At 44.8% G+C, this 27,726-nt stretch overlaps 1 pseudogene; it reads right to left on the reverse strand.

Moving 5' to 3' along the window:
* Positions 1 to 25,741, reverse strand: LOC120992109 (annotated as a pseudogene).
* Positions 25,742 to 27,726: the final 1,985 nt, after the last annotated feature.

The following is a 27,726-nucleotide window of genomic DNA, read 5'->3' on the forward strand; positions in this document are numbered from 1 at the left end:
CCCATGCTGACCATTCATTTTCTTATCTTAAGCTAAACATAGTAACTCAAAGCTTGTCAAACTAGGACACTTTTATTGCGTTTGTCTGTGTACAAATACTTGCACTGCTCATTACAATAAAGAAGGCCATTACGAGAAACACATCTTGTATGTGTCTCTGTGTCTTGACCTCGATCCGGCTCACTCAACTTCAAAACTATTAGAACACCGCATCACATCAGAAGGTTGGTTTGCGACCACACTAACAAGGTTTGATGTCTCGCCATAACATTTCCCACATTTTTGGTATGAAAATGGCTTCTCTCCTGTGCGAGTTCATTGATATTCGACAATTTGTGATCTAAAAGTAAAATATTTCCCACATTCCGGACATTAAAATGGCATCTTCCCTATGTGGATTTTCAGATGTTCAACAAGATTTGCTTTACTTAAGAAACATTTCCCACATTCTTAACATGAAAATGGCTTTTCCCCTGTGTGAGTTTGTTGATGTTTAATAAGTTGTGGTTTCCGAATAAAACATTTCCCACATTCTGAACATGAAAATGGCTTATCTCCCGTGTGAGTTCTTAGATGTACAACAAGTGTTGCTTTCTGTGCAAAACATTTCCCACATTCTGAACATGAAAATGGCTTCTCCCCTGTGTGAATTCTTTGATGTACAACAAGTGTTGTTTTGTGTGTAAAACATTTCCCACATTCTTCACATGAAAATGGCGTCTCCCCTGTGTGAATTCGTTGATGTTTAACAAGTTGTGGTTTCCAAGTAAAAGATTTTCCACATTCTAGACACGAAAATGGAGTTTCCCCTGTGTGAGTTCGTTGATGTTTAACAAACTGTGATTTCCAAGAAAAACCTTTCCCACATTCTGGACATGAGAATGGTGTATCTCCTGTGTGAGTTTGTTGATGTTTAACAAGATGTGATTTCCAAGTAAAACATTTTCCACATTCTGAGCATGAAAATGGCTTCACCCCTGTGTGAATTCTCTGATGTTCAACAACATATGCCTTTCTTGTGAAGCATTTCCCACATTCTTGGCATGAAAATGGCCTTTGCCCTGTGTGAGTTCTCTGATGTTCAACAAGATGTGATTTTCTTATGAAGCATTTCCCACATTCCTGGCATGAAAATGGCATCTCCCCTGTGTGAGTTCTTTGATGTTCAACAAGTTGTGAATTCCAAGTAAAACATTTCCCACATTCTAAACATGATATTGTCTTTTTCCCTGTGCGTGTTCTTTGATGTTCAACTTCTATTCTGTGACTTGTATTCTGCTTTAAAGTTTGTGATGAATCAGAAGATAGAAGATGTTTAAATGGATCAAACAAGCAATTTTGGCTGTGAAGAGCTGAAGGTATATCTGAGATAATTGCATGATCTTTATATGTGTCTCGTGTGAGACCAAGAGCATTTGCTTTAAAAGTTGAAGACATCAGATGTCCCTCTGAGCTCCCAATACAGTCATCTGCGAAAATAAAAAAATAAATTATTTTTAAATACTATAACCTTGAAAATGGAATAGATTATTATTATTGTGCCAATTATTCCATGGTGCTGTACATATAAAAAGGGGAGTACACATACATGAAACAAAACAAGTGCAATAAGCATGAACAAGATAAGTTACAAACTGGTACAATGAGAGAAAGGACCATGGATATTTATATTAAGATTTTCATACAAATTGCAAGGTTCTGTATGTAGAAAAATGCTGGCTGAACCTGCCTACCCTTTAATGTGTAGATGGAACCAGCAGTTAGATTTTAACATGTTCAAATATTTATTCTAGGGGAGATAAGCCGCCTTCAGATATGTCTCCCCATTCAGAAAACATACACTTTGGCCAAGCCAAGTGGGCATATGTATGGGAACTTTAGGACGAATACCAGTAGCGTTCAGCCAAATGAACCATGGCAACCAGGACTGCAGTAGCGTCCTGGTTGCCATGGTTACCGATCGGAGCCCCAGCGATTAAACTGAGACTCCGATCGGAACTCTCCACTGCCACCAATGATGGGGGATTTGGAACGTGAGTTTAACTGGGGGGGGGGAGATGTGAGGCCGCACTGGCCACCAATGATGGGGGATTCGGAACGTGATTTTAACTAGGGGGGGGAGGTGAGGCCGCACTGACCACCAATGAGTTAAAAACAGGGGGGAGGGAGGAGGGGGGAGGGAGGGGGGGGAGGTCTGCCAGGCAGCAGGGAGCAGTCATGTACACAGTTCTTTTAGTATATTCTAACTTGAAGCGTCCCCATCACCTCTGTGTTAGAATATACTGTCAGATCTGAGTTTTCACGAAGTGAAAAATCTGATCTGAAAAAAACAGTTATGCAAACGGATCCGTTCTGAACGGATGCAAGCGTTTGCATTATAGGAGCGGATCCGTCTGTACAGACACCAGACGGATCCGCTCCGATCGCAAGTGTGAAAGTAGCCTTACACACAAGGCGTTATGGGAAAGAACAGTGGGTCAAAAAAAAAAAGATCAGAATTAGACTTACCGGTAATTCGGTTTCCATGAGATCACTATGAGATAGACCCCTGACCTCTGTAGGGGCAGGAATAGAGAAAGGTTAAAACACCCCCACCCTCCACCATACACCAGTGCTTCCAAAATTACTAGAGTGAAAAGGTGGAGATCAAATTATAGTAACATAATAATATAGAACCGGAAGGTATTAAGTCATACCATCCTGAATTTAAGTAAAAGAAAAAAAACTGGGGGGATTAATGGGCCGTCATGGTGATCTCATGGAAACGGAATTACCGGTAAGTCTAATTCCGATTTTCCATATCATCACCATGACGGCCACACAAGGGGATATACAAAATTATAAGATTAAGGGGGGGGGGCAACTGCCTGAAGGATCTTACATCCAAAAGACAATTCAACCATATTGGAAAAATCTAAACGGTAGTGCTTTATGAAAGTATGCATAGTGGACTAGGTAGCTTCTCTACAAATGTCTTCCAACAAAGCACCAGCTTTCTCCGCTTAAAAAGAGGACATAGCTCTAGTTGAGTGAGCTTTTAGGTTAGTGGGACAAGAAAACCCCTAAATAATATAACAATAGGAAATGGTATTCTTTATCCATCTGGCAATGGAGGATCTAGATACTTTTTGACCTTTGTTTTTCCCCGAGAACTGAATAAGAAGACTATTGGACTTCCTGAAACTCTTAGAAACCTGTAGGTATTTTAAAACCGTACGTCTAACGTCTAGAGAATGAAAGGTAGATACCCCGCTATTTTTTGGGGTATTACAGAAGGACGGGAGAATAATCTCTTGATCTCTGTGAAAATTAGACACCACCTTGGGAAGGAACCCAGGGTCTAGTCTAAGCACAATCCTATCTTCTAAGATTCTTAGATAAGGTTCTCTAATCGAAATGGCCTGGATTTCACCTAGCCTTCTTGCGGATGTGATCGCGATTAGAAAGGCTGTCTTAAATGATAGGAATTTGAGCGGGCAGTCTTCCAAGGGTTCAAACAAACTCATTGTTAGGCCATTCTATACGGTGTTAAGGTTCCAGGAAGGGACTCGTGATTTCAGTGTTGGCCTCAGCCTAGACGCGCCTCTCATGAACCTCCTGATCCATCTATGATCGGCTGAGTCGAAAAAACAGCTGAGTGCCAATACTTGCACTCTTAGTGTAGAGGGTCTGAGGTCTAGATCAAGACCTTGTTGCAGAAATTCTAAAATCTTCAGTATTTTTGGCTTTTCAAGGTTCGGAGATGGTTCTCCCAACCAGGAGCAGAACCTCTTCCAAATTTTTAAGTAGATGGCGGACGTCACTTTTTTTCTACTGGACTCAGAGTAGATATAACGTTGTCAAAAAGGCCCTGGCGCTTCAGAATCTCGACCTCAGGATCCAATCCGTTAGTCTTAAGAATTCTGGGTGAGGATCTAGAATGGGACCTTGATGTAGAAGGTCCCTCCTGAGCTGAAGGGTCCAAGGGCTGGAGATTGAAATTCTTTTGAGGGAGGAAAACCAACTAGTTTTTGGCCAAAAGGGGTTATCAGGATGACTGTCGAGCTCTCTTGTTAGAAACGCATAACACAGATTCCAGTCCCAAGTTATGGCAAATGCGTCTATCGCCTAAGGATTGCCCCCAGAACCGCACCACCTTCCTGTTGTCTTTTGACGCAAACAAGTCTATGTCTGGAGTTTCCCATCTGTAAACTATCATTTTGAAGACTTCTAGATTCAGGGACCATTCTGTTTGGTCTATTGTGCGTCGGCTTAGGTAGTCCGCTTGCTGATTCAGGGATCTCTTGAGATGGGTCGCTGAGATAGAACTTATGTTTTTTTTCTGCCCAGTAGAAAACTTTGTTTGAAAGGTTTAGAAGTTTCTTTGATTTCATTCCTCCCTGATGTGAAAGGTAAGCCACTGTCGTATTGTCCGAAATAATTCTTAGGTGCTGATCCTGAAGAATCTTTCTTGCCATGTTTATGGATTGCCACACTGCACTCAGTTCCCTAAAGTTTGAGGACATGCTGCTCACAGATAGGGGCCAGGAGCCTTGGTAATAAAAGTCTCCAATTTTCGCTCCCCAGCCCAACAGGCTTGCGTCCGTCTTGATCTGGATATAAGGTGATTTTCTCCAGGCTACCCCTTGTGAGGGGTTCCTGTCTATCTTCCACCAGCATAGGGAAGTCTTCACCGAACCTGGAATGGGAATCTTCCGATTCAGGGATCTTTGCTGCTTGTCCCAGATCTCCAGAATCCAGGATTGAATGATGCGGAAATGAAATTGACTCCAGGTTACTGAGGGAATGCATGCTGTTAACATCCCCAACATACTCATGGCTTCTTTTATAAAACATATCTTCCTTCTCTGGAAGAATTTCACTTTCTTCTTTAGGGACTGGATTTTGTCTGGGGGTAGAAAGGTGGTCTGAGATCGAGAGTCCAGACTCCCAGAAAACGTACCTTGGTCGACGGTTGTAGAAAAGATTTTTCTGGATTTATCCAGCCTAGTTCATTTAGGATGGATAGAAAAATGTCTAGATCTGTTAACAAACGATCTACCGTATCTCCCTCTAACAAGAAATCATCTAAGTATGGGACCACGACTAGCTCTTTTTGTCTCAAATACGCTGGCATCTCGATCACCAGCTTGGTGAATACTCTGAGAGCTGAGGAAATCCCAAATGGAAGTGCTGTGAACTGAAAATGATGAATGACTTCTAGCTGGTCTTTTATGGCGAATCTTAGCAATTTTTAAGAATTGTGGTGGATCGGGATGTGGTAGTATGCATCTTTTAAGTCCACTGTGCACATTAAAGCATTATTTTTTATTAGGGGGATTAAGGATCCCAGGGATTCCATCCTGAACTTCCTGTAAGTTATGTATTTGTTGAGGAATTTTAGATTTATAATCGTACGGAAGCAACCTTCTTCCTTTTTGACTAGGAAGAGACTGAAATATAATCCCTGGCCCTGGTATGGAAATGGGATCTGAACAACCACTCCTAGTTTTAAAAGATCTTGGACCCCCTGCAAAACACTGTTTTGAGATCTTACTGACCCCAGAAATCTCGTCGGAGGAACTGAAGAAAATTCTATTTTGTAGCCCACTCTGACTACCTCCCGGGCGAAGGTAGCGGTCCTGCTGCTGGGTTGTTGCCCTCCTACGGCCTCCTCCTGTCTCCTGGTAGCGCCTCCATGCTCTGGACACTACGCTGACAAACACAGCAAACCTTCTTGCCACAGCTCGCAATGATGTGCCATCCTGGATAAGCTGCACTACCTGAGCCACTTGTGTGGGTTGTAGACTCCGTCTCATGCTACCACTAGAGTGAAAGCACCGCCAGCATTCAAAAGTGACCAAAACATCAGCCAGGAAGCATAGGAACTGAGAAGGGGTCTGTGGTAACCACCTGCAGAACCACTCCTTTATTGGGGGTGTCTTGCTAATTGCCTATAATTTCCACCTGTTGTCTATCCCATTTGCACAACAGCATGTGAAATTGATTGTCACTCAGTGTTGCTTCCTAAGTGGACAGTTTGATTTCACAGAAGTGTGATTGACTTGGAGTTACATTGTGTTGTTTAAGTGTTCCCTTTATTTTTTTGAGCTCTGTATTCATTGGTCTCATCTGGAGGTGTGAAAATTCTCACAGATCTATGCCTCATTCAATCTGACAAATGTGATGTTTTGTCCACTGGCATAGGACAACTTTGTTTGGGTGTCATGATGCGCTGAAACTCCTCCTAGATGATACTGGATTCTTGTCAGGGAACATGGTATGCACTGGAGAAAGGCCAGAGTCCCAGTAGGACTGAGTCTGGGTGTTCAAGTGGTCTCCTTTTGCTGATTAGCACCAGCCTGGTGTGGCACATGAAAAACACTGCTCAATCATGATGATAATACTGAACTAGCTGCTGCAGTGTCTGCTGCTTATTCCTCCCCCATGGTTTTCCCTGCTAACACACACAGTAAAATGGCGCTGGGTTCAGTTTTTACATGATTCTTCCGAAACGAGTCAAATCTTCAGACTAATTTGGCAGATGAATTTTTGTGACATTTAAATCAAATCCAATTAATACAGAATGGATTTGCTCATCTCTAAATATGTCATTTTCTGATGACACATTCCTTTTAAGACAGTGATAGAAAAACAGATCACAATCTAACAATAGACCTCACAACAAGGACCAGTAGATCATGGTGTTAGGCCACCAGACTGTTCTCTTGCAGTTTTTCACTTTTGCGTTCAAGCCAACATCTTCATAGGATCATGTTCTCGTCTGTCTCAAGAACCTACACCAAAGGGTCACGTAACCAAACATCCTGCTATATATACACAATGCCATAGCAACACACAGCCTGGACACTAGGTGGCAGGATAGCAGTGGACATAAGTCATAATTACAATAAAACAAACTTATTATAGAGCACTGAGGCAGATAATAGCCGCCAATTTAAAGGCACAGTAATAAACCATAGAAATAACTGTTAAACACATTTTTAGAAAGGTCGGGGTGAGTTCTTTCCTCACCTCCCAAGTCTAATAATACTAAATATTTTCTTAGTTCCAAAATTAGGCAAATGCTTTTCCCTCATCAGTACTGACAGCAGATAAATAAATCGGCCTTCTTCACAGAGGTGTATTTTACTTTAACAGCATGTGTTTTCACCTATAAAAGTTTTATATTTTTATACATATTTAATATGTATTTTGGCTGCTCTGTTTATTTGTTTCTACTCACCTGGGTGGTTATCTGTAGGAATCTCTTGCTTACACTGGTCATCACTCCACATATATGTCTCTGTAGAAATTTCTTCCTTACACTGGGCATCACCCCTGACATATGTCTCTGTAAGAATTTCTTCCTTACACTGGACATCACCCCTCACATATGTATATGTAGAATTAATATTATTCAGATCTTTATCTGCATTCAAAAGCTGCAAAACAAACATTATTATCACAATCAATCATACAAATAACAAAAAAAAAATTCAAAAAGAGTAGAGAGGATGATTAATTATCACGACAATCAAAAATAACATGACAGCACTATTTATCTTATGGCTGTAGATCTTCTTCATCAGAACATAGATATTAGATGATGGCTCAATGACAAGAACCTCATTCACATATGTATTTGACATGGCTGGACATGGATCAAATTGATTCAGTGGAGAAAGTTGACCTTCAGTGTTGTTTGTCTCAGGAGAGAGGAAGGAAAAGATAGAAATAAATCCAGTTGGTTTCTTATTCCTGCTGCCAGTATCCGTAACCAGAACATTTATAGTGGTTCCAGGCATCTTTAATCCCATCATCTCACCATATTTAATTTAGGGTTGTTGCGGGTATCGAAATTTCGATACCCAATCGATACTTTTGTCCCGGTATCGATACGATACCGGGATTTCCATTTTTTCGATACTGGGCTGCGCTTCTGTGCAGTCTAGTATCTCTGAACATAAGCGCACTGCTGTCGGTGCGCTCATGTTCTCTCAGCAGCACGGGGAGAAGGAAGCTGTCCTCCCTCCCCCTTTGCTGGCGCTGCCACTAATGAGAAGAGAGGGGCGGAGGAGGGGCGGGCGCACTGCGCCACCAATGATACGACTTTTCCTACACAGAGCGGCGCCCAGCGATGTCCCAGCACTCACCATTATTCCTGGGCGCCGCTCCATTCGCCTGCTGTGCCCTATTACTGTCTCCTCTCCTGCTCCACATGCTGATTACTATCGGAGTGATGGGGAGGAGACATCAGCTTCACTAGTGGGCGTTTCTTCTTCCTGCGCTGTGATTGGACAGCGCTACAGCCAGGGAGAAGGAACGCCCACTAGTGAAGCTGATGTCTCCTCCCCATTACTCCGATAGTAATTAGCATATGGAGCAGGAGAGGAGACAGTAATGGGGCACAGCAGGTGAACGGAGCGGCGCCCAGGAATAATGGTGAGTGCTGGGACATCTCTGGGCGCCGCTCTGTGTAGCCTGATACTTAAAGTCTGGACCCAGGAAAAGTAGACTTTAACACATAATACAGGAGGCGGGTGCCGTCAGCAGAATCGCATTGCCGGCACCCTGCCCCTGACAGGGAGCTGCGATCAGCGGCAGTTAACCCCTCAGGTGTGGCACCTGAGGGGTTAACTGCCGCTGATCTGCCAGTATCCGCCTCCTGTATTAAGGGGTAATTATCATTGGTGGTGCAGTGTGCCCCCCCCTCAACCCCCCATGCCCCCCTCAACCCCCCATCCCATTAAAATCATTGGTGGCACAGTGCGCTGGCCCCTCTCAACCCCCCCCAGTATTAAAATCATTGATGGCAGTGGCCACAGGGTCCTCTCCCCTCCCCCTCATTGGTGGTGCAGTGGCAGCTTCTGATCGGAGCCCCAGCTGTGTAAGCCTGGGGCTCCGATCGGTTACCATGGCAGCCAGGATGCTACTTAAGCCTTGGCTGCCATGGTAACATTCCTGATTCTGTGTGCACAGAGCACAGAGCAGCAGGGATAGTGTGAAGTCCTATTCACCCTGATAGAACTCTATCAGGGTGAATAGGACAAGGGATGAAAGATCCCAGGTTCTGGCCCCTAAGGGGGGAAATAGTTATTAAATAAAAAGTGTAAAAAAAAAAAAAAGGAAAAAAAAAAACCACCAAAATATTAAGTATGAATCACCCCCTTTTCCCAATTTCACATATAAAATTGATAAATAATAAACATATTACATATTGCCACGTCAGAAAAGTCCAAACTATTAAAATATATAAAAAATCTATGCGGTGAACGCCGGAACAGAAAAAAATTATAAAAACTGTGCGATTCGCCATTTTTAAAATGCGGAATGCATGTGCCTTTTTTTTTTTTTTTTTCGCGTGGTATAGAATGGTATCGAGTATCGCAATACTTTTTATTGGTATCGAAACCGAATCAAAAATTTGGTATCACAACAACTCTAATTTAATTACACACATACAATAATATGGGATAAAACAAGACTGAACACAAGGACTTCACAGTCTTCTATATAACATAGAAGAATATCTCCATCTACCTGATGATCCTGAGGAAGAAGAGGACTGGGACATCTCTCTGGTGTTCTTCTCTTACTGGATCTTCCTGTAGGAGACACATACAGTGACTGAATTCATTCTTTACATACAGATAATTAAAAGATATTTGTATTTAGTCCTGTCCATCACCTGGTGATGTGAGGGGCTGATGGTCCTCCATCATGACCTCCTTGTACAGATCCTTGTGTCCTTCTACATACTCCCACTCCTCCATGGAGAAATAGACAGTGACATCCTGACACCTTATAGGAACCTGACAACACAATGATACAGTCATCACCCAGACCCCTCCAGTGCTGTTACTGGAGAATTTCCCAGCATTCCCAGCAGTGTCACCTCTCCAGTCAGCAGCTCAATCATCTTGTGGGCGAGATCTAGGATCTTCTGTTCATTGATCTTCTCATGTATCAGGGGGTGAGGTGGAGGCCCTGTGATTGGGCTCAGGGTTCTTCCCCATCCTTCAGATACAGAGGCCTGACAGCATTCACTAGAGATCTTCTTCACCACTGTGTAATCCTGGATATGGGGAGACACAGTAATAAAGATCACTACTGACATTTTCAGAGTCCATCACCTCTACAGCCATGGCCATCTGTTATTACCATAGATAAGAATGATGTAATGTGACATCATCAGAATCTCTCACCTCTACAGCCATGTCCATCTGTTATTACCATAGATAAGAATGATGTAATGTGACATCATCAGAATCTCTCACCTCTCCAGTAAGTTGGAAGAGTATCTCTAGAGTGAGATTTATTATCCTCTCTGCCATCTTGTCTCTGTCCCTAATCATGATGGGACAATCAGGAAAATTCTGTTCAGTGGAAGATATTAACCGAAATGTCTCTATATTGTAGGAACCTAAATGGAAAGAAAAATAAACAATGTAAAAAAACTGACATAATCCCATGTAAAAATACATGAATTAGTTATTAAGGGGAAACATCTGAGGAGATGTGAGCTTTATTTATATTTATATAAGCAGATATATAGCGCGAGTTTGACCGAGACGCGTGGTTGATTAAGTGTGTGGTTGTGTAAGTGTGTGATTTAAGATTAACCACCTCATCCCCTATAGCTTAAACACCCTGAAAGACCAGGCCACTTTTTACACTTCTGACCTACACTACTTTCACCGTTTATTGCTCGGTCATGCAACTTACCACCCAAATGAATTTTACCTCCTTTTCTTCTCACTAATAGAGCTTTCATTTGGTGGTATTTCATTGCTGCTGACATTTTTACTTTTTTTGTTATTAATCGAAATTTAACGATTTTTTTGCAAAAAAATGACATTTTTCACTTTCAGTTGTAAAATTTTGCAAAAAAAAACGAGATCCATATAGAAATTTTGCTCTAAATTTATCGTTCTACATGTCTTTGATAAAAAAAAAATGTTTGGGTAAAAAAAAAATGGTTTGGGTAAAAGTTATAGCGTTTACAAACTATGGTACAAAAATGTGAATTTCCGCTTTTTGAAGCAGCTCTGACTTTCTGAGCACCTGTCATGTTTCCTGAGGTTCTACAATGCCCAGACAGTACAAACACCCCACAAATGACCCCATTTCAGAAAGTACACACCCTAAGGTATTCGCTGATGGGCATAGTGAGTTCATAGAACTTTTTATTTTTTGTCACAAGTTAGCGGAAAATGATGATTTTTTTTTTTTTTTTTTTCTTACAAAGTCTCATATTCCACTAACTTGTGACAAAAAATAAAAACTTCCATGAACTCACTATGCCCATCACGAAATACCTTGGGGTCTCTTCTTTCCAAAATGGGGTCACTTGTGGGGTAGTTATACTGCCCTGGCATTCTAGGGGCCCAAATGTGTGGTAAGGAGTTTGAAATCAAATTCTGTAAAAAAAATGACCTGTGAAATCCGAAAGGTGCTCTTTGGAATATGGGCCCCTTTGCCCACCTAGGCTGCAAAAAAGTGTCACACATCTGGTATCTCTGTATTCAGGAGAAGTTGAGGAATGTGTTTTGGGGTGTCTTTTTACATATACCCATGCTGGGTGAGATAAATATCTTGGTCAAATGCCAACTTTGTATAAAAAAATGGGAAAAGTTGTCTTTTGCCAAGATATTTCTCTCACCCAGCATGGGTATATGTAAAATGACACCCCAAAACACATTCCCCACCTTCTCCTGAGTACGGAGATACCAGATGTGTGACACTTTTTTGCAGCCTAGGTGGGCAAAGGGGCCCATATTCCAAAGAGCACCTTTCGGATTTCACAGGTCATTTTTTACAGAATTTGATTTCAAACTCCTTACCACACATTTGGGCCCCTAGAATGGCAGGGCAGTATAACTACCCCACAAGTGACCCCATTTTGGAAAGAAGACACCCTAAGGTATTCCGTGAGGGGCATGGCAAGTTCCTAGAATTTTTTATTTTTTGTCACAAGTTAGTGGAAAATGATGATTTTTTTTTTTTTTTTTTTCATACAAAGTCTCATATTCCACTAACTTGTGACAAAAAATAAAAACTTCCATGAACTCACTATGCCCATCAGCGAATACCTTGGGGTCTCTTCTTTCCAAAATGGGGTCACTTGTGGGGTAGTTATACTGCCCTGGCATTCTAGGGGCCCAAATGTGTGGTAAGGAGTTTGAAATCAAATTCTGTAAAAAATGACCTGTGAAATCCGAAAGGTGCTCTTTGGAATATGGGCCCCTTTGCCCACCTAGGCTGCAAAAAAGTGTCACACATCTGGTATCTCTGTATTCAGGAGAAGTTGAGGAATGTGTTTTGGGGTGTCTTTTTACATATACCCATGCTGGGTGAGATAAATATCTTGGTCAAATGCCAACTTTGTATAAAAAAATGGGAAAAGTTGTCTTTTGCCAAGATATTTCTCTCACCCAGCATGGGTATATGTAAAATGACACCCCAAAACACATTCCCCAACTTCTCCTGAGTACGGCGATACCAGATGTGTGACACTTTTTTGCAGCCTAGATGCGCAAAGGTGCCCAAATTCCTTTTAGGAGGGCATTTTTAGACATTTGGATACCAGACTTCTTCTCACGCTTTGGGGCCCCTAGAATGCCAGGGCAGTATAAATACCCCACATGTGACCCCATTTTGGAAAGAAGACACCCCAAGGTATTCAATGAGGGGCATGGCGAGTTCATCGAATTTTTTTTTTTTTGGCACAAGTTAGCGGAAATTGATATTTTTAATTTTTTTCTCACAAAGTCTCCCGTTCCGCTAACTTGGGACAAAAATTTCAATCTTTCATGGACTCAATATGCCCCTCACGGAATACCTGGGGGTGTCTTCTTTCCGAAATGGGGTCACATGTGGGGTATTTATACTGCCCTGGCATTCTAGGGGCCCTAAAGCGTGAGAAGAAGTCTGGAATATAAATGTCTAAAAAATTTGACGCATTTGGATTCCGTGAGGGGTAGGGTGAGTTCATGTGAGATTTTATTTTTTGACACAAGTTAGTGGAATATGAGACTTTGTAAGAAAAAATAATAATAATTCCGCTAACTTGGGCCAAAAAAATGTCTGAATGGAGCCTTACAGAGGGTGATCAATGACAGGGGGGGTGATCAATGACAGGGGGGTGATCAATGACAGGGGGGTGATCAGGGAGTCTATATGGGGTGATCACCACAGTCATTGATCATGCCCCTGTAAGGCTTCATTCAGACGTCCGGATGCGTTTTGCGGATCCGATCCATCTATCAGTGCATCCGTAAAAATCATGCGGACATCTGAATGGAGCTTTACAGGGGGTTGATCAATGACAGGGGGGTAATCAATGACAGGGGGGTGATCAGGGAGTCTATATGGGGTGATCACCACAGTCATTGATCACGCCCCTGTAAGGCTTCATTCAGACGTCCGGATGCGTTTTGCGGATCCGATCCATCTATCAGTGGATCCGTAAAAATCATGCGGACGTCTGAATGGAGCTTTACAGGGGGGTAATCAATGACAGGGGGGTGATCAGGGAGTCTATATGGGGTGATCACCACAGTCATTGATCACGCCCCTGTAAGGCTTCATTCAGACGTCCGGATGCGTTTTGCGGATCCGATCCATCTATCAGTGCATCCGTAAAAATCATGCGGACATCTGAATGGAGCTTTACAGGGGTGTGATCAATGACAGGGGGGTAATCAATGACAGGGGGGTGATCAGGGAGTCTATATGGGGTGATAACCACAGTCATTGATCACGCCCCTGTAAGGCTTCATTCAGACGTCCGTATGCGTTTTGCGGATCCGATCCATTTATCAGTGGATCCGTAAAAATCATGCGGACATCTGAATGGAGCTTTACAGGGGGTTGATCAATGACAGGGGGGTAATCAATGACAGGGGGGTGATCAGGGAGTCTATATGGGGTGATCACCACAGTCATTGATCACGCCCCTGTAAGGCTTCATTCAGACGTATGCGTTTTGCGGATCCGATCCATTTATCAGTGGATCCGTAAAAATCATGCGGACATCTGAATGGAGCTTTACAGGGGGTTGATCAATGACAGGGGTGTAATCAATGACAGGGGGGTGATCAGGGAGTCTATATGGGGTGATCACCACAGTCATTGATCACACCCCTGTAAGGCTTCATTCAGACGCCCGTATGCGTTTTGCGGATCCGATCCATTTATCAGTGGATCCGTAAAAATCATGCGGACATCTGAATGGAGCTTTACAGGGGGTTGATCAATGACAGGGGGGTAATCAATGACAGGGGGGTGATCAGGGAGTCTATATGGGGTGATCAAGGGTGAATAAGGGGTTAATAAGTGACAGGGGGGGGTGTAGTGTAGTGGTGCTTGGTGCAACATATTTACTGAGCTACCTGTGTCCTCTGGTGGTCGATCCAAACAAAGGGGACCACCAGAGGACCAGGTAGCAGGTATATTAGACGCTGTTATCATAACAGCGTCTAATATACCTGTTAGGGGTTAAAAAAATCACATCTCCAGCCTGCCAGCGAACGATCGCCGCTGGCAGGCTGGAGATCAACTCTCTTACCTTCCGTTCCTGTGAGCGCGCGCGCCTGTGTGCGCGCGTTCACAGGAAATCTCGCGTCTCGCGAGAGGACGCACCAGAAGAGCAGGGCCGCCGCAAAGACGCAATCCTGCGTACGGCGGTCCTGAGGAGGTTAAGTGACTTCCGATTCAGGGACTTCAGTGGGGGACTGCAATTAGCCAGTTTCTTATTACTACATTATATTGTATTTTTCGCTTTTGTGGTGTAATCCCCATTTAGTATGTGTTGCACAATTGACAACGCAGTCCAGTGCACATCTTGCATGATGTATGCAGTCCTGGAACAGGAGTTCAAGGGTGTATAACTTTGTTTAAAATGTGAGCAAATTACCCATTTGAAATCGCAAATCGAGTCTCTAAACGGGCAAGTTGCAACACTGAGAGGCATTGACAATTTGCAAATGAGTTTGCTTCTCACCGAGCAAGCACTCTATGGGGTAGATGAGGGGGAGGGTGACAGAGAGGAGGCTGAGGAAAGTGAGGTAGCTAGCTGGGTAACAGTTAGAAAGTGGGGTAGAGGGAAGGGTGCCAGGAATGCTAGCCCTGATCTGACACACCCCAACAAGTTTGCACGTTTGACAGATGAGGGTGATGTCAGTCCAGGGACAGCACTGCTGCAGCCGGACACTTCCTCTGCCAGTCAGGGGATTGTCAGCTCCAGTAAGCAGGGGACCAGGAGAGCAGGGCAGGCCAGACAGGTGCTGGTAGTGGGAGACTCCATTATTAGGGGAACAGATAAGGCAATCTGTCACAAAGACCGTGATCGCCGAACAGTGTGCTGTCTTCCTGGCGCTAGAGTTCGGCACATCACGGATCGTGTTGACAGATTACTGGGAGGGGCTGGAGACGATCCAGCGGTCATGGTCCATATCGGAAACAATGACAAAGTTAGAGGTAGGTGGAGAGTCCTTAAAAATTATTTCAGGGATTTAGGTCAAAAGCTTAGGGCAAGGACATCAAAGGTAGTATTTTACGAAATACTGCCTGTACCACGGGCCACACAAGAAAGGCAGCGGGAGATTAGGGAGATTAACAAGTGGATCAAGAACTAGTGCAGGAAGGAGGGGTTTGGGTTCCTGGAGAAATTGGCCAACTTCTCTATCGGCTACAGGCTGTATCGTAGGGACGGGCTGCACCTCAATGGGGAAGGGGCAGCTGTGTTTGGGGAAGAAGATGGCTAGAAGGTTGGAGTAGTGTTTAAACTAGGGACTGGGGTAGGGAAATTACATTATAGGAGGGGAAGATAGTGCAGATAGAGACCGGGGGCGAGGTAGTGGGACTGGGGGAGGAATGGAAGGAGGGACTAGAACAGTTCAGAGGGAAAGGTGTAGGTTAAAAAATATGCATAAACCTCTCAAATGTATGTATACTAATGCCAGAAGCCTGACTAATAAAACTGGGGAACTGGAATTAGTGACATGTGAGGAGGACTATGAAATAGTGGGAATAACGGAGACATGGCTGGATGATAGCTATGACTGGGCAGTTAATGTACAAGGTTACAGTCTGTTTAGAAAGGATCGTCAAAACCAGAGGGGGGGGGGGGTTGCCATTATGTAAAGTCCTGTCTAAAGCCCACACTCCGGGAATATATAAGTGAGGGACATGAACATGTGGAGTCACTGTGGGTACAGATACATGGAGCTAAAAACAATAATAAATTACTAATATGAGTTTACTATAAACCACCTAATATACCAGAGTCCACAGAAAATCTACTACTAATTACTAAACGAGATAGACAAGGCGGCAAATCATAATGAGGTGGTTATTATGGGGGACTTCAACTACCCAGATATAGACTGGGAAACTGAAACTTGTATATCTCATAAAGGAAACAGGTTCTTGGCAATAACCAAAGACAATTACCTATCCCAACTGGTTCAGGACCCGACTAGAGGGACGGCCATACTGGACTTAGTATTAACCAATAGGCCTGAAAGTACAACAGACGTGCAGGTTGGTGGACACCTGGGAAATAGTGACCATAAAGTAATAACCTTCCAATTATCATTCAAAAGAGCGTTTCTACAGGGAGGAAGAAAAATACCAAACTTCAAAAAAGCTAAATTTAGCCAACTAAGAGAGGCCATAGGCTTAACTAACTGGGACAAAGTCCTCAAAAATAAAAATACAGCCACAAAATGGGATATCTGTAAAAGCATCCTAAAATCTCATTGTGAGAGGTACATACCGTATGGGAATAAAAAGGTTAAGGAACAAAAAGATACCAATGTGGATAAATAGAACTGTAAAGAAAGCAATAAATAACAAAAAGAAAGCATATAAATCACTAAAACAGGAGGGTAGCACGGAAGCACTTAAAAACTATAAGGAAAAAAATAGAACATGTAAAAAACAAATAAAAGCGGCCAAACTAGAGACAGAGAGATTAATTGCCAAAGAGAGTAAAACTAACCCTAAAATGTTCTTCAATTATATAAATGTTAAAAAGTATAAATCTGAAGGTGTCGGCCCTTTAAAGAGTAATTTATTTATTTTATTTATTTTATGCATTTTATATAGCGCTACTATATTCCGCAGCGCTTTACAGACATTATCATCCAACTGTCCCCAATGGGGCTCACAATCTAAGGTCCCTATCAGTATGTCTTTGGAGTCTTTGGAATGAGGGGGGAGTCGCAGAGAGCGACAAGGAGAAAGCAAAGCTGCAAATATTTTTTTCTCCAATGTATTCACTGAGGAAAATAAACTGTCAGATGAAATGCTGAATGTAAAAATAAATTCCCCATTAAAAGTGCCCTGTCTGACCCAGGAAGAAGTACAACAGCGACTTAAAAAAATTAAAATAGACAAATCGCCAGGACCGGATGGCATACACCCCCGTATCCTAAGGGAATTAAGTAATGTCATAGCCAGACCCTTATTTCTGATATTTGCGGACTCTATACTGACAGGGAATGTCCCACAGGGCTGGCGCATAGCAAATGTGGTGCCAATATTCAAAAAGGGTCCAAAAACAGAGCCTGGAAACTATAGGCCGGTAAGTTTAACATTTGTTGTTGGTAAACTGTTTGGAGGTTTTCTGAGAGATGCTATCTTAGAGCATCTCAACGGAAATAAGCAAATAACGCCATATCAGCATGGCTTCGTGAAGGATCGGTCATGCCAAACTAATTTAATCAGTTTCTATGAGGAGGTAAGTTCTAGACTTGACAGCGGTGAATTAATGGATGTCGTATATCTGGACTTCTCCAAAGCATTTGACACTGTACCACATAAAAGGTTAGTATATAAAATGAGAATGCTCGGACTGGGAGAAAACGTCTGTATGTGGGTAAGTAACTGGCTGAGTGATAGAAAACAGAGGGTGGTTATTAATGGTACACACTTAGATTTGGTCACTGTCACTAGTGAAGTACCTCAGGGGTCAGTATTGGGCCCTATTCTCTTCAATATATTTATTAATGATCTTGTAGAAGGCTTGCATAGTAAAATAAAAATTTTCGCAGATGACACTAAATTGTGTAAAGTAATTAACACTGAAGAGGACAGTATACTACTACAGAGGGATCTGGATAGATTGGAGGCTTGGGCAGATAAGTGGCAGATGAGGTTTAACACTGACAAATGTAAGGTTGTGCACATGGGAAGGAATAATGCAAGTCATCCGTAAACAAAAGCTCCTGTACCGTGGACCGAACAGAGCTCGGCCACGCTACATTAGAGGCACTTCCCTCCTGTCAGTCCCTCTCTTCAGGCTGCGCCCGGGCGGTGCACAATCATAGACGCGCCAGCCCGTCCAGTGCGGGGGATGGCCCTCAGCCGTACTTAAAAAAAAAAAACTGCGGCTGCCTAGGTCACCTTTGAGGTGGCGCCGGCCCTGATAGCACCTTCTAGCTATATGCCACACATGTTGAAATTGGAAAACCCCTTTAAGAAAGGCCTGGCCTAACAGACTGCCTGTAAGTCTATTGCTGAGTAAGCCAAACAATAAGACGGCATTGTGAGGTTCCCTTCTGGGATGGGAAAACTCGTTAAATACATTTTAATAACAGGGGTATTCCCATCTGGGACCCGCACCTATCTTTAGAATGGAGCCTGCAATGTGCAGAAGGGCAGACCGTGCATGCGTGGCTGAGCGCCAAAATTAACCAAGTTATTTTCGTCAGCCCCATAGAAGTGAATGGGGCTGAGCGTGATACCAAGCACGGCCACTATACAATGTACGGCGTTGTCCTTGGTGAGCACGGAGAAGGCCACATCACTCACAGGAGCCACCGATGCCTTCACAAACAGCTGATCGGTCGGGGGTCCCGGGTGTTGGACCCCCACCGAATAGACACTAAAGACTAGTGTTTAGTTCATTGAAGTATCTAAGGTGGACTTTGATACAAATTTCAGGGAAACTTCAATTCGCAGCAAAACCAAATTTCCTCGTCCTTCGTAGTAACTAGAGTTGAGCGAACACCTGGATGTTCGGGTTCGAGAAGTTCGGCCGAACTTCCCGGAAATGTTCGGGTTCGGGATCCGAACCCGATCCGAACTTCGTCCCGAACCCAAACCCCATTGAAGTCAATGGGGACCCGAACTTTTGGGCACTAAAAAGGCTGTAAAACAGCCCAGGAAAGAGCTAGAGGGCTGCAAAAGGCAGCAACATGTAGGTAAATCCCCTGCAAACAAATGTGGATAGGGAAATGAATTAAAATTTAAATTAAAAAAATAAAAATGAACCAATATCAATTGGACAGAGGTCCCATAGCAGAGAATCTGGCTTCATGTCAGCAGAGAATCAGTCTCTTCATGCCATAGCAGAGAATCTGGCTTCATGTCACCCACCACTGGAACAGGCCACTGTCACACATTTAGGCCCCGGCACCCAGACAGAGGAGAGGTTCATTCAACTTTGGGTTGCCCCGCAATATAATGGTAAAATGAAATTAAAAATAGTATTGAATGAGGAAGTGCCCTGGAGTAGAATAATATATTGTTAAGGGGAGGTAGTTAATATCTAATCTGCACAAGGGATGGACAGGTCCTGTGGGATCCATGCCTGGTTCATTTTTATGAACGTCAGCTTGTCCACATTGGCTGTAGACAGGCGGCTGCGTTTGTCTGTAATGACGCCCCCTGCCGTGCTGAATACACGTTCAGACAAAACGCTGGCCGCCGGGCAGGCCAGCACCTCCAAGGCATAAAAGGCTAGCTCTGGCCACGTGGACAATTTGGAGACCCAGAAGTTGAATGGGGCCGAACCATCAGTCAGTACGTGAAGGGGTGTGCACAGGTACTGTTCCACCATGTTAGTGAAATGTTGCCTCCTGCTAACACGTTCCGTATCAGGTGGTGGTGCACTTAGCTGTGGCGTGTTGACAAAACTTTTCCACATCTCTGCCATGCTAACCCTGCCCTCAGAGGAGCTGGGCGTGACACAGCTGCGTTGGCGACCTCTTGCTCCTCCTCTGCCTTCGCCTTGGGCTTCCACTGGTTCCCCTGTGACATTTTGGAATGCTCTCAGTAGCGCGTCTACCAACGTGTGCTTGTACTCGCGCATCTTCCTATCACGCTCCAGTGTAGGAAGTAAGGTGGGCACATTGTCGTTTGTACCGGGGATCCAGCAGGGTGGCAACCCAGTAGTCCGCACACGTTAAAATGTGGGCAACTCTGCTGTCGTTGAGCAGGCACTGCAGCATGTAGTCGCTCATGTGTGCCAGGCTGCCCAGAGGTAAGGACAAGCTGTCCTCTGTGGGAGGCGTATCGTCATCGTCCTGTGTTTCCCCCCAGCAACGCACCAGTGATGGGCCCGAGCTGCTTTGGGTGCCACCCCGCTGTGAACATGCTTCATCCTCATCCTCCTCCACCTCCTCCTCATCCTCGTCCTCCTCGTCCTCCAGTAGTGGGCCCTGTCTGGCCACATTTGTACCTGGCCTCTGGTGTTGCAAAAAACCTCCCTCTGAGTCACTTCGAAGAGACTGGCCTGAAAGTGCTAAAAATGACCCCTCTTCCTCCTGGGCCACCTCCTCTTCCATCATCGCCCTAAGTGTTTTCTCAAGGAGACATAGAAGTGGTATTGTAACGCTGATAACGGCATCATCGCCACTGGCCATCGGGGTGGAGTACTCGAAACAGCGCAACAGGGCACACAGGTCTCGCATGGAGGCCCAGTCATTGGTGGTGAAGTGGGTCTGATCCACAGTGCGACTGACCCGTGCGTGCTGCAGCTGAAACTCCACTATGGCCTGCTGCTGCTCGCACAGTCTGTCCAGCATATGCAAGGTGGAGTTCCACCTGGTGGGCACGTCGCATATGAGGCAGTGAGTGGGAAGGCCGAAGTTACGCTGTAGCGCAGACAGGCGAGCAGCGGCAGGGTGTGAACGCCGGAAGCGCGAACAGACGGCCCGCACTTTATGCAGCAGCTCTGACATGTCGGGGTAGTTGCGAATGAACTTCTGCACCACCAAATTCAGCACATGCGCCAGGCAAGGGATGTGCGTCAAACCGGCTAGTCCCAGAGCTGCAACGAGATTTCGCCCATTATCGCACACCACCAGGCCGGGCTTGAGGCTCACCGGCAGCAACCACTCGTCGGTCTGTTGTTCTATACCCCGCCACAACTCCTGTGCGGTGTGGGGCCTGTCCCCCAAACATATGAGTTTCAGAATGGCCTGCTGACGTTTACTCCGTGCTGTGCTGAAGTTGGTGGTGAAGGTGTGTGGCTGACTGGATGAGCAGGTGGAAGAAGAGGAGGAGGAAGCTGAGTAGGAGGAGGAGGAGACAGGAGGCAAAGAATGTTGCCCTGCGATCCTTGGCGGCGGAAGGACGTGCGCCAAACAGCTCTCCGCCTGGGGCCCAGCCGCCACTACATTTACCCAGTGTGCAGTTAGGGAGATATAGCGTCCCTGGCCGTGCTTACTGGTCCACGTATCTGTGGTTAGGTGGACCTTGCCACAAATGGCGTTGCGCAGTGCACACTTGATTTTATCGGACACTTGTTTGTGCAGGGAAGGCACGGCTCTCTTGGAGAAGTAGTGATGGCTGGGAACAACATACTGTGGGACAGCAAGTGACATGAGCTGTTTGAAGCTGTGTGTGTCCACCAGCCTAAATTACAGCATTTCATAGGCCAGTAGTTTAGAAATGCTGGCATTCAGGGCCAGGGATCGAGGGTGGCTAGGTGGGAATTTACGCTTTCTCTCAAATGTTTGTGAGATGGAGAGCTGAACGCTGCCGTGTGACATGGTTGAGATGCTTGGTGACGCAGGTGGTGGTGTTGGTGGTACATCCCATGTTTGCTGGGCGGCAGGTGCCAACGTTCCTCCAGAGGCGGAGGAAGAGGCCGAGGCGGCGGCAGCAGCAGAAGAGGCCGAGGCGGCAGCAGCAGAAGAGGTAGCAGGGGGAGCCTGAGTGACTTCCTTGTTTTTAAGGTGTTTACTCCACTGCAGTTCATGCTTTGCATGCAGGTGCCTGGTCATGCAGGTTGTGCTAAGGTTCAGAACGTTAATGCCTCGCTTCAGGCTCTGATGGCACAGCGTGCAAACCACTCGGGTCTTGTCGTCAGCACATTGTTTGAAGAAGTGCCATGCCAGGGAACTCCTTGAAGCTGCCTTTGGGGTGCTCGGTCCCAGATGGCGGCGGTCAGTAGCAGGCGGAGTCTCTTGGCGGCGGGTGTTCTGATTTTGCCCACTGCTCCCTCTTTTGCTACGCTGTTGGCTCGGTCTCACCACTGCCTCTTCCTCCGAACTGTGAAAGTCAGTGGCACGACCTTCATTCCATGTGGGGTCTAGGACCTCATCGTCCCCTGCATCGTCTTCCACCCAGTCTTGATCCCTGACCTCCTGTTCAGTCTGCACACTGCAGAAAGACGCAGCAGTTGGCACCTGTGTTTCGTCATCATCAGAGACGTGCTGAGGTGGTATTCCCATGTCCTCATCATCAGGAAAAATAAGTGGTTGTGCGTTAGTGCATTCTATCTCTTCCACCCCTGGGGAAGGGCTAGGTGGATGCCCTTGGGAAACCCTGGCAGCAGAGTCTTCAAACAGCATAAGAGACTGCTGCATAACTTGAGGCTCAGACAGTTTCCCTGATATGCATGGGGGTGATGTGACAGACCGATGGGCTTGGTTTTCATGCGCCATCTGTGCGCTTTCTGCAGAAGACTGGGTGGGAGATAATGTGAACGTGCTGGATCCACTGTCGGCCACCCAATTGACTAATGCCTGTACCTGCTCAGGCCTTACCATCCTTAGAACGGCATTGGGCCCCACCAAATATCGCTGTAAATTCTGCTGGCTACTGGGACCTGAGGTAGTTGGTTCACTAGGACGTGTGGCTGTGGCAGAACGGCCACGTCCTCTCCCAGCACCAGAGGGTCCACTAACACCACCACGACCATGTCCACGTCCGCGTCCCTTATTAGATGTTTTCCTCATTGTTCCCGTTCACCACAATTTTGAGAATGGCAAATTTGGGAATGCTTTTTCAACCCAGAAAAAAAAGTGTGCTTTTACGGTCACTACAAATAACTTGACCAGCTAAAACAGTGCAGATTTGGTTGAATAGAGATGTGAGACCTGTTTTTTTTTGCGCTGTGTGACAGGTATAGGTTTAATCACAGAATCACACTTCTATCAGCACGCTAGCGTGTGTCTTAGGTTTTTCTGAATGACACTATCAATACCTTCAATGTAAGATTTTCTTTTTGGGATAGATTTCAAGTAGGCCTCAAATACCAGAAACTAGTTATTTTGAGAATGGCAAATTTGGGAATGCTTTTTCAACCCAGAACAAAAAGTCTGCTTTTACGGTCACTACAAATAACTTGACCAGCTAAAACAGTGCAGATTTGGTTGAATAGAGATGTGAGACCTGTTTTTTTTTGCGCTGTGTGACAGGTATAGGTTTAATCACAGAATCACACTTCTATCAGCACGCTAGCGTGTGTCTTAGGTTTTTCTGAATGACACTATCAATACCTTCAATGTAAGATTTTCTTTTTGGGATAGATTTCAAGTAGGCCTCAAATACCAGAAACTAGTTATTTTGAGAATGGCAAATTTGGGAATGCTTTTTCAACCCAGAACAAAAAGTCTGCTTTTACGGTCACTACAAATAACTTGACCAGCTAAAACAGTGCAGATTTGGTTGAATAGAGATGTGAGACCTGTTTTTTTTTGCGCTGTGTGACAGGTATAGGTTTAATCACAGAATCACACTTCTATCAGCACGCTAGCGTGTGTCTAACTTGATCAGCTAAAACAGTACAGATTTGGTTGAATAGAAATGTCAGGTTTTTTTTTTAGGCGCTGGGTGACAGGCTCAACTTGCCCCTGATGTAATATATGGCCAAAAAATAACCACACTGTTGATGGTTAAATGCACTTGGGTGACACAGGCTCAGCCTGCACCAGATGTAGTATATGGCCAAAAAATAATCAGACTGTTGATGGTTAAATGCACTTGGGTGACACAGGCTCAGCCTGCACCAGATGTAGTATATGGCCAAAAAATAATCAGACTGTTGATGGTTAAATGCACTTGGGTGACACAGGCTCAGCCTGCAGCTGATGTAGGATATAGCACAAAATAACCACACTATCGATGGTTAAATACACTTGGGTGACACAGGCCACATCCTCAGCCTGCAGCTGATGTAGTATATGGCCAAAAAATAAACAGACTGTTGATGGTTAAATGCACTTCGGTGACACAGGCTCAGCCTGCAGCTGATGTAGGATATAGCACAAAATAACCACACTATCGATGGTTAAATACACTTGGTGATAGCTCGTGCTGGCGCACCACAAGTCACAAAATGGCCGCCGATCACCCCAGAAAAAAAGTGATCTAAAAACGCTCTGGGCAGCCTCAAAAAAGTGAGCAAGTCAATAATAGCACTTCAATGATCCACAGCTGCAGATCGATCACAGAATGAAGTCTTTTGGAGGAGTTAATCTGCCTAATCTCGCCCTAACGTCGCAGCTGCAACCTCTCCCTATACTGATCATAGCAGAGTGACGTGCGGCGCTACGTGACTCCAGCTTAAATAGAGGCTGGGTCACATGGTGCACTGGCCAATCACAGCCATGCCAATAGTAGGCATGGCTGTGATGGCCTCTTGGGCCAAGTAGTATGACGCTTGTTGATTGGCTGCTTTGCAGCCTTTCAAAAAGCGGCAAGAAAGCGCCGAACACCGAACCCGAACTTTTACGAAAACGTTCGGGTTCGGGTCCGTGTCACGGACACCCCAAAATTCGGTACGAACCCGAACTATACAGTTCGGGTTCGCTCATCCCTAGTAGTAACGAATCAATTTTCCCTGGAATGGCGGTAAAACAAAAATCATACTCACCTCATCCTTTTGAGCGCAAAGAGGCCGCCGCGACCATCTTGCATGAAGACCTCTGCGGTGATTCACCAAGATGGCTAGCGTGATGACGTCATAACGCACAACGCTAGATTTCGCGCTGGATCTTGAAGCAGGATGGCCTCTTCGTGCTCAAATGGATAAGGTCTGAAAGGCCTTAATATTAATCTCAGATGCTGCGATCAGCGATGAATGTGGCATCTAAAGGGTTCAATGACGGGGGCTGCGCAATCACCTTTCCCGATCATTGTGCCCGCTACTTGCAAAGAAATGCACTTTGTGAATTAAGTAATTTGTCACAAAGCAAACTTTTTGTTAAATTCATCAAAGCAGCAGAATCGAATTTTTAAGAACTTTGCCCACGACCGATCCTGAGGATAGTTCATCAGTAAAAATACCTCGGAAAACCCTTTTTTTAAAAAAAAAACAAAAAAAATTTCAATCATTTTGCAAAAGCGTGTAATAAAAATGGACATGTCTACCTGGTATCATCGTCGTAGTGCTGGACCATAAAAAAATGTTCTCATGATATTTAACCCCTTCCTATCACAGACAATTCAAATTTTTTCCCTCCTGCCTTCCAAGAGCCATAATGTTTTTATTTTCCATCAGCGCAGCCATACAGAGGATTGTTTTTCACAAAATGAGTTGTTCTTCTCCGTGGAGGCATTCACGGTCCAATGTAATGTATGGTCAAAAAGCGACCAAATTATATGTGGACTGGAAAAGCGCAATACTGACCTCCGGGCGATCCCCTCCATCACCTTGTACCCCAATCCTTACATGACTGTGAGCAGACACTTACCTCCTCCTGCAGAGCAGCCCTGTGGTTGTTCTGTGCTTACAGGACCTGTGATGATGTCACAGCCATGTGTGGGAGGAGTCAGGAATCACATGACCAGGTATTTATCTGTAGATGCTGAAGCTTAGTAGGTGAAAGGACCTTTGGTGATGTCATGACCATGTGACCATGTGTGGGCGGAGTCAGGCTGTGCTGTCTGAGGAGATTCTTCTTGATAATGTGACGTGAGGTGACAGAGATGTGTGCGCCGCCTGAGGCCGTGTTCACACTGCAAAATCAGTGTCAGGAAACAGGTGGATTGTGGTGGCAGATCTGTAAGTCGCTGCAGGTTTTAGTGTATTTTTTCTTACCGTAAATTCTCTTTCCTTTAGTCCAGAGCAGCACCCACGGGGATTTCTAATCCTCCTGAAACATAGGACAAGGAGATGTCGATTAATCTTATCCTTCATTACTCCTTAGTTTACAATCTCCTACTGTGCAATCTCAAGTAATCCTAGAAGAGACAATAAACCACTCACGTCTGTTCAAGAACTAATTTATCGGGCGGGTAAGTATGTGCCGCTGCTTTGGACTCAAGGAAAGAGAATTTACGGTAAGAAAAATTACACTTTCCTTGTCGTCCTTCAGCAGCAGCACCCACAGGGATTTAGCAACTAATCCTAAAGGGAGGGCTCTCGTTATACCGTGGACTCTATTAACGCTCTGCCAAAAGCCGTCTCTCCCATTTGCCGCATATCCAGTCTGTAGTGCTTCACAAACGTATTTGAAGAGCTCCATGATGCTGTTTTACATGCTCTCTCCCTAAGGAGAGTTAGTTCCACCCCTGACTAGGACACAGGCCTCTCACCCAGTTAAGCCAGTACTCTCTGCTCTGCACTGATGAGGGGCAATCACTCCGAAACAGCTGTCTGCAGATGAGGTGCTGGCTTATCTAATATCCAAGTCATGTCTCAAGGCTTATTTTAAGAGCTGAACATTGACTTATAGGATACATGCCTTACAACTGGTAGCATTAGAGGCAGAGCTTATTAAGAGCTCATTTGCATCCCTTCTCTACCAGAATTCCAGAGGAGCATGTATGGCCTATAAGTCTTCTCACACTGATTAAGGTGCTCTCTCCCTAAGGAGAGTTAGTTCCCCCCTGACCCGGACACAGGCCTCTCACCCAGTTAAGCCATTACTCTCTTCTCTGCACTGATGAGGGGCAATCACTCCGAAACAGCTGTCTGCAGATGAGGTGCTGGCTTATTTAATATCAAAGTCATGTCTCAAGGCTTATTTTAAGAGCTAAACATTGACTCATAGGATAGCTGCCTTACATCTGGTAGCATTAGAGGCAGAGCTTGTTAAGAGCTCATTTGCATCCCTTCCCTTACTGTTTTACAGATCTAGTCTATGGGAACGAAGTTCTTCTCCGCCCATGACGTAGCCATTGCACGAGTTGACTGAGCTTTTATAAGCTTAAGTACCTCAAGACCCCTCTACTCATAACATATATATTCATCTGGACAAGGAGGCTTTTGTCAATTAATCTCCTTTTTTCTTCCCCGAATGAGAAACAAACAAATGGTCCGCCTTCCTGAACGTATTCGTCCTTTGGACATTTATCTTTAGTGCTCTGCCCACGTCTAGAGAGTGAAGTGTACTCTCTTCCTGTGAAGACGGATCCGGGAAACAAAATCAATAACTCAATCTGCTGATTTAGATTAGAAAACAATGGCACCTTTGGCTGAAAAGCTGGCAGTGTCCTTAGTAGAACTTTATCTTGCAGAAAGATTAAGTAAGGCTTGGCACATGCCAGGGCCTGTATCTCACTGACCCGTTTGGCCGAAGTAATTGCCACTAAGAAACAAACTTTCATGGACACAAACTTTAAATTTCAGTCCTGCAGTGGTTCTAAGGGAACCTTGCAAAGTTGATCCAGAACCACACAAAGGTCCCACCTCGGGATCGGGTCGATGACCTGAGGTCTGATTCTTCTGATTGCTTTAACAAATCTCTGTATTAGTGGTTCTCTGGATAACTGTCTGCC

This window comes from Bufo bufo, chromosome 2, assembly GCF_905171765.1.
Source record: "Bufo bufo chromosome 2, aBufBuf1.1, whole genome shotgun sequence".
In the NCBI taxonomy this organism is placed as follows: Eukaryota; Metazoa; Chordata; class Amphibia; order Anura; family Bufonidae; genus Bufo; species Bufo bufo.